Genomic DNA, 14,746 nt, shown 5'->3' on the forward strand with positions numbered 1-14,746 from the left:
AACTTAGTTTAAGTTCGAAGATGAGCTATATCGGTCCACTCCTTCCGGTACCTCCCCCACAAAAGTTCGAAAATGTTCGGAAAATTTGTACGCACGATAACTCTTGAAGGGTGTAACCGATTGGGTCCATACTTTGCCCATCGTGGAGCGTGTACCAGACTTAGATCAGGTTTTAATATGGACTCAATCGGTCCACTCCGTCGGTTACCTCCCACACAAAATTTTGGAAAAGTTCAGTTTAGGAACATCTCTCGAATCGCTTTGATTTTTGCTTTAGCAACTTGTATTCACTGCCCTCCATACGACGGTATAAGTTTCATCAGGGGCAAGTCCATACTTCCTGAGAAAATAGCCTGAAAGTTGCAAAAACCCCCTATGACACCGTGTGAGGAGTTCGGAGGGCAAAATAACTCTCGAACAGGTCTGCCGATTCGGTCCAAAGTTTGGCCTTAGTAATATTTTGTCCAAACATAGTTTAAGTTCGAAGATAAGCCATATCGGTCCACTCCTTCAGGTACCTCCCCCACAAAAGTTCAAAAATGTTGGGAAAAATTGTGCGTACGATAACCCTTGAAGAGAGTGGCCGAATTGGTCCATACTTTACACATCCTAATATATCTACCAGATATAGATCAGGTTCAAATATGGACTATATTTGTCCACTCCATCCGGTACCTCCCACTGAAAATTTCGGATACATGTTCACATTAAGACCTGCTTTCGAATCACTTTGATTTTTGTTGAAGCAACTTGCATTGCTGCCTCAATTGCGATGGTAAAAGTTGTTTCAGGGGCAAGTTCATACTTCTTGAGCAAACATCCCTGAAGGTCTAAAAAACCCCTATGGTAACATATGTAGTGGATGGAGATCCATTCTTTTTAGTATCTCCTCCGCAAAACTTTTGATATTAAATCCTAATCAACATTTTTGTTAGTTCAAACGCACAAAATTTTTAAAACTCCCTAAATACATGCGTTTTTTGAAAAAAAAAAATTGTTTCAATATACACAGGCTGAGGGTATATCTCAGTCGGCAATGCCGACTGATACTTTTTTACTTGTTATAATTGCAAAAAATTGCTGAATTGTTCCATGGAATCTTTTTTTCATGTTTTTGGCAGTTTGTGTCACATGGAACACGTTTTGTCACATTTCAACCAAAACACTTTTTGTAAATCGTGTTCCACCTCCCTTATATGAAGTGCTACTGTGGAGTTTAAAAATCAGGACTTTAAATGAAACATTTATTTTTCTCATATACATACAAAAAGGACCATTATTATAGGTTTCCTTAACATTTATTTGAGGGATTGCCTCCACTTATCTCTATTTTTTGTGGTAAAAATTTCGATCGGACAAAACGGATTGATATTTTGCATTTCTAAGGTAACATAAAACATTTAAATGCGTTTTTCTTATAATAACATTTTTGTTGTCGGTGTCACACTAGCTTCAAGTCGAATGGACGTTTTTGCGTAAATTTTAGTGGACTTACATCAAAATTTTGTCTTTAAAGTATTTTTTGTTTAAACGATTGATGAATTTTCGTTTTCATATAACAATACAATATTCAAAAATATTTGGATTTAGAAACTATTATTCTTCAGTTTTTAAACCAAGTCCTTTAAAACAATTTGTTCCATACGCCACATTATTCGCAACTTAGCAAAAATGAGCAATTTTTTTGTTCCAGACGCCATTATTTTTGGTGCGGAACAGTTCGTTTTTGTCTCTTTTTGTTCCATACCCCAAACGACATGGATATGGAACTAAAAGTTTCAAAGTTGTTTTGTTCCATACGCCAGGCTTTATGGATATGGAACAAAACGACAAGATTTTTTGGGTCACAAAGCGGATATGGAACATACTGGCATCTGAATATCTCAGAAACAATAAGAGATAGAGAAAAACCGACCAAAAAATCTGAAAGAGTATGGTTCAAAACCTTGTAAGGTACCTTTATCTCAAAATGTCAAAAATGGCGTATGGAACACTTTAGCATGACACCGACGATATGATAGCCCCTAAACGAATTAAAACTTTACCGTTGAAGATAATTATTTGGTATTTCTCATGTCACGTGAGCATTTTGTTAATCCAATTATCTAATATATATTTTAATTCATGAATAACCATCGGTTGTCTTGTAATTAAAGTAATTGCAAATCCATCAATATAATTTGAACATTCGAACAAAGAGCAATGTAACCATTTAATAAGAAAATTATATATTTCTTCGCATGATTTTCTCAAGGTAACCCCTAGAAATTACAAACCTCAATTCAATAATTTCATCAATGAAATCCCCACAAAAAGAATTTTTGGTATGTTATCTGTAATTGTCTCAATCATCAATTTACCCCTCTCTCTGCCTTGCCTTGCATTACCTATTTATCTTGTAAGGATTTAATGAATTATCCTTGTCAGTATTATTTTAACCTAAATTGTCTGACATTTCAACCAGGCAACTAACTACCTTCTTCTTTCATTTGCCAGTATCTATCTCACGTATATTCATTTTCTAATTTATTCCAATAATGGCCCACGTTTCTTTTGTAATACTAATCAAACGTTTTTCGTCTAACTGTTGAAAATAGACAATTTGCTAGCCTACTCCCACTTATTTAAAGGTCAGTAGTCAGTGTATCTGATATTCCACCAACTTGGAAGGGTGAAAGAAAAATAATTCCCCTAAAGTATCCTTAAAAGCATTCCAATAGTTCAACAACAAACAAACCATTGTTGCCCATGAGAGTCTGTCTATGTGCCGTAACGTGACGTTTATTTCATTTGCTAAATTGTCTATAATTATTTTGGTTTTATTTTTGTCTTTTTTCTATTTGGCAAAACATGTTTAACCCAAAACAAAACACAAAAGGAAAAAATCTCGAATACTGATATAAGTTAAATGCCCATTGCCATTTATAATGCATTTGTTGTGTTGTCGACATGTACAAAGGAAAAGTAATATTGCAAATAATGGGTTTACCTGTGGTGAATATTTTCTTGTTTTGCCAAAAAGGGGCAAATCGTCATTTCGATATGTGTATTTCAAAGAATGGGGCAAAATAAAATAATTGTTTTGGTGACATATAATGTAATTAAATAAGCAGAAGTAGTAACATAAAAGTGGCAAAAACAAAAAGGACAACAAATTAATTACAAGACGATGGAAATAGATAGGAAAATAGTCATACTTCACAGAGTGGCCTATGAACGACTATATACTTACTGTATTTTATTTATAAATGCACTTAAAACTTGAAAATAATTTTTCATGATGGAATCTCTCAAATAAAACGCTTGCATTTAAAAATTGTGACAATATTAAACGGCAAGCATTTTAGTTGAAAGATTCCATCATGAAAAATTATTTCCTAGTTTTAAGTGCATTTTTAAATAAAACACTGTAACTTAATTTTTTAATAATTTTTTGTATTTTTAACTTTTCAGTAATTAAATATTTTGACCACTGAGAACTTACTGACTTACTTAGCTGGCCCATTACATAACATAAGTTCTATAGGCCAAACTAAGAAAAAATCTCCATTTCTCTCTGTCTATTGCTTCTCTTTCTGGAATGCCGCGCCTTGTCATCTCTTCATCCACTTGTTCTATTCTATTCTTTGGCCTGCCAATTCTGCGTGCACCGCCAAGCGGCTCATATTTATACGCCTTTTTAGCGGGTTCATCATCGCTCATTCTCATGATATGGCCTAGCCAACGCAATCGTTGCATCTCAATACGTTTAACTATATTGATGTCGTTGTATAGCAGATACAGCACGTGGTTCATGCGACGTCGATAGTCACCGTCAACGCAGATTGGTCCGTAGATCTTTCGAAGAATTTTTCTCTCAAACACAACAAGCACTGCCTTATCTGCTTGCGCTTCGGAACCATACATCAGCACGGGTAGTATCAGTGTTTTGTAAAGCGTTATTTTTGTTTTACGAGATGTGGCTTTGTTTTTAAACTGCTTACTTAAGCCAAAGTAGCATCTGTTTGCCAATACAATTCATCTTTTTATTTCACAACTGATGTCGTTAGTTGTGTTTACGGCGGTGCCGAGGTAGACGAAGTCTTTTAATACCTCAAAATTACAGGAACCAACGTCAACACTTGGCCCGATCTCTATGGACGCATTGCGCGTCGACACCATCAACTTAGTCTTCCTGCCGTTTACCGCCAGACCCACTTTAGCAGATTCTCCTCGGACCTTCATAAAGGTATCTGTTACTTCTTTTACTGATCGTCCCATTATGTCTATATCATCAGCATAAGCAAGTAACATGTGGCTATTGTTGTAGGTTGTGTCACTTCTTTTGACGTTTGCCTCTCGAATAACCTATTCCAGCAGGATGGTGAAGAGATCCCACGAGAGGCTGTCTCCTTGCCTGAAACTTCTTTTGGTACAAAATTCTTCGGAAAGGTTCCTTCCTATTTTAACTGAGGATCTCGTGTCAGTTAAAGTCATTTTACAAAGCCAAATGAGCTTTGCGGGGATACCAAATTCAGACATGGCCTGGAATAGCTTTGAACGTAGTGTCGAAGGCTGAATTATAATCTCCAGGATTTGCCGCAGGGTAAATATCTGGTCCATGGTGGACTTGCCAAGTCTAAAGCCGCATTGGTATGGCCCAATTATCTCGTTGACCATAGGCTTTAGTCGTTCGTACAATATCCCTGACACGATCTTGTAGGCAATCGGGAGTAGACGTATGCCCCTATAGTTAGAGCATACAGTCTTATCTCCTTTCTTATGGACGCGGCACAGGATAGTCGGGTTCCAATCGTCGGGTACGCGTTCTTCCTGCCAGATGGAGCTAACTAGCTGATGCATACACCTTATCAGCGTGTCGCCTCCGGTTTTGAACAGCTCGGCTGGTAAGCCACCGGTTTATTGCTGTCTTTACCTCATATTGGCTGGAGAAGATGGTATAGAATGTATATACCATCTTCTGGGATTGGATCTGTGGTATAATCGTATGCGCTACTATTGGATACCAGCAGATTGCAGAAATGTTCCTTCCATATCCTGAGCACGCTATCTGTATCTGTTACCAGATTACCTTGCTGGTCTCTACAGGAGGATGTGCCTCTACCAAAGCCATCTGTTTGATATTTCACTCTCTGGTATAATTTTCGGACTTCATTCTGGTTCTTGTATATCTCGTTTTTTTCACACTCCTGCTTTTCCATTTCTTTCTTTTTCTTGCGGAAAAGACGTTTCTCTTCTCTCCTTTTCTCCCGATATCTCTCTCGTGCGCTACGCGTTGCTACGGATTGTAAAGTAGCCCTATATGACGCATTTTTCTCTTCGGTAGCAGCACGACACTCCTGATCATACCATGGATTCCTTGGTGGAGGTCTCTGGTATCCAAATATGGATTTTGCGGCTGTTTGCATGGAGTGGGCAATACTTTGCCATTGCGATGATATGTTATCGGGAGGAGGAGTGCTTTGATTAAGCAATTGGGATAGTTGAGGGGAATATGCTGTGGCTATCTGTTGTGATTGCAGTTTACCGATGTCTAACTTTCGTGTTGTGTCTGTTCGTACTTTGTTTGCTACGTTTAACCGGGTGCGTACCTTCGCTGCAACAAGGTAGTGGTCCGAGTCTATGTTTGCTCCTCGGAACGATCGTACATCCAACACGCTTGATGTATGTCTTCCATCTATCACAACGTGATCAATTTGATTACTTGTTCTTTGATCTGGAGACAGCCAGGTGCCCTTATGAATATCGAGATGCTTAAATCAGGTACTGCTAAGTACCATGTTTCTTGCAGCTGCAAAGTCTATCAGCCTCATACCATCGTCAGATGTTTCACTATGGAGACTGAATTTCCCGATTGTTGGGCCAAAGATATTCTCCTTTCCAATTTTGGCATTAAAATCGTTTAGAATGATTTTAATTTCATGGGCAGGGCAACGGTCATATGTTTTTTCTAAGCGCTCATAAAATATATCTTTGGTCTGTTCGTCCTTGTCTTCAGTGGGAGCATGAGCGCAGATAAAGCTGATGTTGAAAAATTTGGTGTTAGACGAATTGTTGCAAGTCTTTCATTCACGGGTGTGAAGCTGGAGACCAGGTGTTTCAACCTCCGACCAACTACAAATCCCAACCAAACCCATGCTTTATGTCATGGCAGCTATAATACAGTGCGTCACCTTAAGGTGTTGTTGTGACGCCTTTCCGGTTCCATCGTATTTCCTATATGGCAGTAATGTCGGCCTTGTACTTTTCAAGTACATCTGCCAATGCGTAAACTGCACTTTCTCTATAAAGTGTGCGAACATTCCAGGCGCAGATTTGCAAATAATGGTCCTTAAAACGTTTGCGTTTGCTGCCGAAGACTAAAAACCAAAATTCAGTGATTTAAAAATATCGAAAAACTAGCGGAGCCGTTCTATGAGGCCAACATCGAAACGTAGGCCTATGCCAACTCTCGATATGAATAGTGTACACCTCTATATCGAGGACCTTATCAGTCTTTTGTTTTTGGTATCTGCACCAAAACTGATCAATTAATAAATTAACTATGTAGCGACATAGTGCGCCGTAACCTCGCAGCACACCTTCATTCTATATCGTTAATGTACCAAATAATCTCATCCTTTAGCTCTTGAATAGTTTCATTTTAGCATCCTAAGTTCTTTTAGCCTCATCCCGTCGTTTCCTTGTGGAAACTGAGTTTCTCGATCTTTAGGCAAAAAATATCCTCTATTCCACAATTCTTCTTCAGTAATCCTCCTAGTAATCCCAATAGTAATCCTAAAGGTTACAGACAAAATCTGTTGATAAATTTAATATCTTCAATGAATAACTTGGTCTGACAATGGACCCGAAGAAATGAGGTAGAAAATACCGATTTTTTGAATTGTAAAGCATAAAGTCCATAAAAAGTTGTCAATAAAACTTAATACGACGAACCAACAAAGGAACCCGATCTGCTAGTGCTTAATCAATATTTACGTTGCAATACAAATTCTTAAATAAACAGAAATTTATCTAAATTTACCAACAAATAAGAAAACTCGCGTTGCTAAAAGTGCAAAAATCGAATTTTTGCCTAAAACCTGTTCCGATTACCTATATTTTTATGTAATGGTTTTTTAAGGATCACAACTTCATACCATTTGATCTACAATATACAATTTTATTTTAATAGAGTTCATAGAAAGGCTTCGAAAATTATTTTCATACGTCAAAGTCTTAGCTCTCTAATTAATTGTCAAAAATTATATGAATTTTATAAATCCAATTAGTGTAACGAAATATGCCTAAAAGATAACCGAAACAGTCAATGTAAGATTTTTTTTTGCTTATTTTTCAATATCATATTCAATTTGCTTACAAATTCCAGATAAATAATTTGTATATTCTTTTTCTTTATAACACAAATACTTATTGTATCATCCGTACTTTGGATCATAACTTGAGGCAAACTGATGCCTAGCACAACACAAAAAACTTAAGCCTACACTTACACATACCAATAGTGTGTGTGTAATGTTAAATACAAAAAAAGCCGCCTATATGCACTTGCCCCTAGGCAGCAAGCAGCATCATTCAACCCAGCCCAACACATATTTACACACACTCATATTCTTCTCTCTGTACTGGTATTTAAATATTCACTCAAATTGCCTTCGGTATACAATGTGTATGCCTTGCGTTCCGCTCTATGTTTGTTGGGATGTGTTATTATTTTGAGGCTATGCTGTTAGGGTATATTTAGGCCATGCCCATGATAAATGATAACACCAAACGATATAACACAAAACTAGGCTTTCATGCAATTTCTGTTTTTTTCGTTCGTTCGCATTCATTCAATTGCTTAAACACAGCCAGGCACACAAACTGAGACGTACAAAATAAATGTATGTTTGAGAGTTTACAGTGTGTCATACATACAAAAAAGAGCTTTATATACTAATACTTATAAATGTCTTTTGTGTGCATTTTATTTAAGTTCAAGTGTTTTCTGTTTCGGGTTTTTTTCTTCTTCTCTTCTTTCTATCGCCTGTTAGCTGTTAGAAGAAACATGTATGGTATGTGTTGCATGTCGCAATACATATTTCTAAGTGTCTAGTTTGTTTGTTTGGTTGTTAGTGTTTGTATTTTTTTTGCTGATGTTAGTGTTTCTGTCTTACTGCCAGCTTTATGGTTTTTCTGTTTTTCATCTTGTCTTGTTTTCTCTGTTCATTTCTGCAATTTGAATGTGGCTATACTGCCAAAAGCCACATGTAAGCACTATGACAACGGAATTGCAGTTGTACACATCGTTCTAAGTCCACCATAACACCATACAAACCATACCTCCGCCACCATAAGACGTATGGGAGTGGGGAAAAAGTGGCAAAACTAAAAACAACAAATTGAAGAAGATCGCATAAACGAGAGAAACGGCCTTTGCCATTTGTGTTGACAAACATAACTAAAGATTAGAGACATATTGCATGACTAGTAGGAAAGTGTGTTGGCTTTGCACACACACTACATACATATGTATGTATATGTTTGTACACAGAATGGTCAGTCAGTCACAAACAAAAAATAAAACATAACTGTCATGTTAAAAGCCAACAAGACATTTGGCTTAAAGCTGGTTATAGTACACAATACATATACATATAAGGGATATAGGAAAATGCCAAGGAATGTATTATGAAACTTGTGCATATGTGTTAGAAAGATTGAAGAGGAAATATTTCAAGATCCATGAATTCTAAATATATACAAAATTTGGTTCAAATCATCTGATGACTGATTTTGAAAGCAAGTATAAACCTAATTCCTATTAAGCCCACATCATCCCACTGTGGTGCGGTGTTTAGCATGCAGGCCTCCCATGCTGAATTCCTGGATACGACTCCCAACCCAGACAAGATCTAACATTTTCGACAGTGACAAATTCCCTTCGTCTTTATGTTGTCTTACATTTCTTCAGTATTTTTCAGCCATGTAAAATTTCCCTACAAGTGGTGCCGAAAGGATTCTCAATCGGACTCGACGTTGAAAAGGAAATTCGTTGAGCTAAAAATTTAATCGGGCTACACTCACTCATTAATATATGTTCTCGGGATTTTTTTTTTCACAAAAATGTGAATATACAAGTCAAAAAGTATCAGTCAGCTATGCCGACAGAGATATACCCTCAGCGTCGGACCTAAAGAAATGAACCAAACACAATACTCCTGGCGTCTATAGTAGTTTTTTGAGTTGTTGGGCCAGTTTCTCAGGAAGTATGGATTTGACATTGAAAAACGTCTTACCGTCTTAACTAGAGCCGAATACACAACGTGTTTCCAAAAATTCGCAGACGAATCCTTAAACTATTTCCAAACTTTGTGTTGGGGGTACCCAAAAGAGTGAGATATACCCGACAGAGATATACCCTCAGCGTCGGACCTAAAGAAATGAAGCAAACACAATACTCCTGGCGTCTATAGTAGTTTTTTGAGTTGTTGGGCCAGTTTCTCAGGAAGTATGGATTTGACCTTGCAAAACATTTTACCGTCTTAACTAGAGCCGCATACACAAAGTGTTTCCAAAAATTCGCAGACGAATCCTTAAACTATTTCCAAACTTTGTGTTGGGGTACCCAAAAGAGTGGTCCGACGTAATCAATATTCGCACATTATTCGTATCGGTTGTTCCCTTCGAAAGTTATCGTGGGCACCAGCCAGACAGACAGACGGACGGACATGGCTTTATCGACTCCAAATTGTCTAAAACTAATTTCGTCCAAACATATTTTGGGTCTAAAAACATTATTTCGATGAGGTACATTTTTGGTCGTATCGCAGTATATTATACCCTCGTTAGCTTAAAGTCTGGGCGTACAAAACTCTTTCTTCTGGTTTGTTCGAAGATCATCATAAAATATTCTGTACTAAAAAGGATTAATTAGTTACCTTTCCTATCCTCAATTTTAGGTGGGAAAAGTTTTTCGACAACGAATATCTCAAATGCCTAAATTAGGTCAGAAAAGTATCAAAAAATGTCTTCAATCCGGCGGTATTTATACAAGGTGGCGCAAAAGTAATCTTCCGAAGTTTTTTGGGTGTAATTAAAAAAAAAAAAATGAAAAACGTTGATTTTTCTTGTGGATTATTAAACCCTCCACGATAGTATGGAGGGTATATTAAGTTTGTCATTCCGTTTGTAACACCTCGAACTAATCATTTGCGACCCTATAAAGTATATATATTCTTGATCAGGATAAAATTCTAAGACGATCTAGCCATGTACGTCTGTCCGTCCGTCCGTCTGTTGTAATCACTCTAGCGTCCGCAATAATTGAGATAGAGTGCTGAAATTTTGCACGCGAGGGTCCTTTTTCCATAGGCAGGTCAAGTTCGAAGATGGGCTATATCGGTCCATTCTTTGGTATAGCCCTCATATAACGGTACCTCCGGATTTGAGGTATTTTGACGTTGTTCGCCATATTTGCAAACCGCATTAGCTATAATGTGGCACTTAGGGTTCGTAGTGATCAACAAACTTATATGCCAAAGGATATGGGCATATGTCCATGTTTTGGTATAGTCCTCATATAAAGCTACCTCCGGATTTTCGGTATTTTGAGAATTTTAGCCACAATTTTTAACCGAACTATCTGCAATTTGACATTTGAGGTTCTCAGTGGTCATGAAATATCCCCATTAAACATCGTCAACATAGGTCTATGTTTTGGTATAGCCCCCATATAACGGTACCTCTCGATTTTCGGTATTTTCAGAATTTTAGCCACAATTTGTAACCGAACTATCTGCAATTTGACATTTGAGGTTCTCAGTGGTCATGAAACATCTCCACCAAACATCATCAACAGAGGTCCATGTTTTGGTATAGCCCCCATATATCGGTACCTCCCGATTTTCGGTATTTTGAGAATTTTAGCCACAATTTTTAACCGAACTAGCTGTAATTTGCCATTTGAGGTTCTCAGTGGTCATGAAATATCTCCACCAAACACCGTCAACGTAGGTTCATGTTTTGGTATAGCCCCAATATAACGGTACCTCCCGATTTTCGGTATTTTGAGAATTTTAGCCACAATTTGTAACCGAACTATCTGCAATTTGACATTTGAGGTTCTCAGTGGTCATTAAACATCTCCAACGAAACATCGTCAACGTAGGTCCATGTTTTGGTATGGCCCCCTTATAACCGTACCTCCCGATTTTCGGTATTTTAAGCATTTTAGAGACAATTTTTAACCGAACTATCTGTTATTTGACATTTGAGGTTCTCAGTGGTCATGAAACATCTCCACCAAACATCGTCAACATAGGTCCATGTTTTGGTATAGCCCCCATATATCGGTACCTCCCGATTTTCGGTATTTTGAGAATTTTAGCTACAATTTTTAACCTAACTAGCTGTAATTTGCCATTTGAGGTTCTCAGTGGTCATAGAACATGTCCAACGAAACATCCTCAACATAGGTTCATGTTTTGGTATAGCCCCCATATAACGGTATATCCCGATTTTCGGTATTTTGAGAATTTTAGCTGCAATTTTTAACCGTACTAGCTGTAATGATCAGTATTTTGAGAATTTTAGCTACAATTTTGTCTATTTAAAAATAATCGTCAATATAGGTCCATGTTTTGGTATATCCCCCCATATAACTGTACATCCGATTTTCGGGAATTTTCAGTGGTTACGAAATTTCTTCACTAAAATTCGTCAACATGGGTCCATTTTTGAGGGTCTACATTGTTTTTATGAAACTACCCTCAATTTGACTCTTGAAGTTCCGCGCAGCTATAAAACTTTTCCGCCAAAAAATTTAAAGATAGGTTGACTCTTTGATATAGCCCCGTAGGTGGTACCTTTCACCTAGCTGAACACATTTTTTTTTTAGATTAGATTAGATTAGATAACACTGTGCAACAAAATGGAGGTGAAAGTCTGGGGCATGAAAAATTCTTCTTGGGGAAGAATGGCCTTGGTGAGTATATTATGAACCCCGAAGGACAGATCCGCCATGAGTCGAACTTCCGCGTTATGGCGTGATGAATTTTTTATAAGAGACCCTGTGGGTCATCAGGAATTAGCGTTATATCTTTGTTCACCGTTGCTTAAGTGCTCTACAAAAACAACAAACAAAGATATAATGCTAATTCATTATGGCTTACAGGGTCTCTTGCAAAAACTTCATCACGCCATAACACGGAAGTTTTTAATATACACACACCAATGGCTTTCATTTCCAAAAGGAATTATCTCTACCCCAACATTTGTGTTCACAGCGTAATTTAAGCAATAGTGGGAGGCAGTAGGAGTCTATCCATTGTCGAAAAGTTGTTCCACCTAAAATTGTGAAAGGACACTAATTATTCCATTTTAATTAAGACTATTTTATGGTGGAGGGTATAAAAAGTTCGGCCCGGCTGCACTTAACGACTCTTTACTTGTTTTTGTTTGGTCTTTCATTTTTTTTTACATCAAGTCAAGAATATGATATCTAAAAAATGGCCGCCGCCACAGTTTATTGTCATTTGAGCCTTTTTGATGGCGTTTTACATCACTTTGGCCAAAACTTCCGGCGGTAGGTCCTAACATTCTTGGCGGATATTGTCTTTAAAAGTTGAAAGAGTCTGAGGCTTGTTGACACAAACCCGCGACTTCAAAAAGCCCCACAAAAAGAAGTCTGGAGCACCTCATTACTTATGATTATGATTATTTTTGATGAAAAATCATCTTCCTCTTGGTGGTGATTAAGGATGGATTGATCGGATGTTAGACGCGATTGGCGGTCAGCGTTCAACAGCTGATGCACCGTCTGCACTTTGTATGGAAATATCTTCAAATATCGTACCAAAATTCGCTCTAAAGACCGTCAACTGATACCCATTTGCGTGGCACGTCGACTGGTCTATGTCGAAGGCGCTTCCGTGACATCCTCGGCTACAGCAGCAATATTCTCTGCAGAACGGATACTCCGGGGTCTGCCATGCCTGGCAGCATCTCGTGTTGTGCCAGTCCCTTCGAAGCGAGCGGCTAAACGTCTGCGACGAAATTCACGTTGTGCCAAAGTCACCGACCGATTATTGGTCAAATAAATAGTCACCAATATTCGGCGTTCTGGAGCAGTGTAGCGTAACATTGTTTATCAACGTGTATTTTGCATGTGTTTACTACACAAATGTCAAAACAGAACTGATATTAGGGGCCAATCGCAAAAATTATAGCATTTTCTGATAGGAGGATTACTTTTGCGCCACCTTGTATATGGTGGCGATGGACAATGTGACAATTTTTGGCGGAGAAATTATGTGACCGCTGGGAACCTCAACTATTAAATTACAGTGTGTTCGGTCCACGAATGTAAATGTAGACTCCTCATCACACCCCTAATCGGGAGGAATCGTTATATGTGGGTTATACCAAAACATGGACCTAAGCTGACAAATTATCGTGGAGAGTAAGTAAGAGTGAGAAACATGGTCCTATGATGGCAATTTTTGGTAGAGAAGTTTCGTAATTGCAGGAACCTCAAATGTCAAATTACGGGAAGTTCAGTCAAAAAATGTATCTAAAACCCTCAAAATACCAATAATCTCGAAGTACCGTTATATGGGTGCTATACGAAAAAATTGACCCATGTTAAAAATTTTTGGTGGAGAAGTAGAGTGAACACTAAGAACGTCAAGTATCAAATCGCAGCTAGTTCAACAAACAAAATGTAGGTAAAATGATCAAAATACCGAATATCTGGAGGTACAGTTTTATGGGGGCTATACCAAAATATACACCTACCTATATTGAAAATTTTTAGTAAAGAAGTTTTGTGACTACTGTTAATCTCAACGTCTTCGGTCTTAAAATCGTGCTAAAATCATCAAAATACCGAAAATCGGGAGGTCTAGGAGGAGGCCTATATTGACAATTGTTGGTGGAGAAGACTATTAAAAATTTCAAATATCAAACTATAGCTAATATTGTAGCTATTATCCTCTTAATACCGAAGATCGGGAAGTAGAAGAATATGGGGCATTTACTAAAACGTAAGCGGATATAGCCCATCTTTATACTTGACCTGCCTATGGAAAAAGACACTCGGGTGCAAATTATTGTGGACGCTAGAGTGATTACAACAGACGGGTATGGCAAGATCGGCATAGATTTGTATCCTGATCAAGAATATATATACTTATTAAGGTGGGAAATGATTACTTCAATGCTTTACAGACGGAAAAACAAACTTAATGTATCCTCCACACTATGGTTGAGGGTATGGAAATGTTAACTCTATGCTTTTTGGGTTAAGATAAAGTTTTCTCCTGCAACTCCTGGGCAAATCAAAGTGCTTTTATAATAAGTCGTAATACCCTTATATAGAAAACCGCATACGTTTTATTTTCTTTTAAACCAATAAAAACATTATCGTTTTAATGAAAAGTTTAACCAGACATTTGTTGGTTGCGTACAACATGTTTAAATATATACAGTTACACTTTATATGTGGTTTTGCATGGAAATACATTTTTGTTTTTCATATGTATAACAAACTACGATACAAACTTCATATTGAAAAAACAAGCTACCAAAAATCGTTTTTTTAATGAAAGCAGCACAAAAATCTGAAATGTCATTTAGTGTCATTTTGGGAATTTTTTAATTTTGGTTTTATAGGCACTTAGTGTATTGCTTGCTGTCCAATAAATGTGTGGCAGATTGCGTTTTGGTTTGTTGAAGCGAAAAGCCAAAAAAGAAAAAAAAAACA

Source organism: Musca autumnalis, unplaced genomic scaffold (genome assembly GCF_047663935.1).
Source record: "Musca autumnalis isolate F117 unplaced genomic scaffold, ASM4766393v1 scaffold_3, whole genome shotgun sequence".
Classification (NCBI taxonomy): domain Eukaryota; kingdom Metazoa; phylum Arthropoda; class Insecta; order Diptera; family Muscidae; genus Musca; species Musca autumnalis.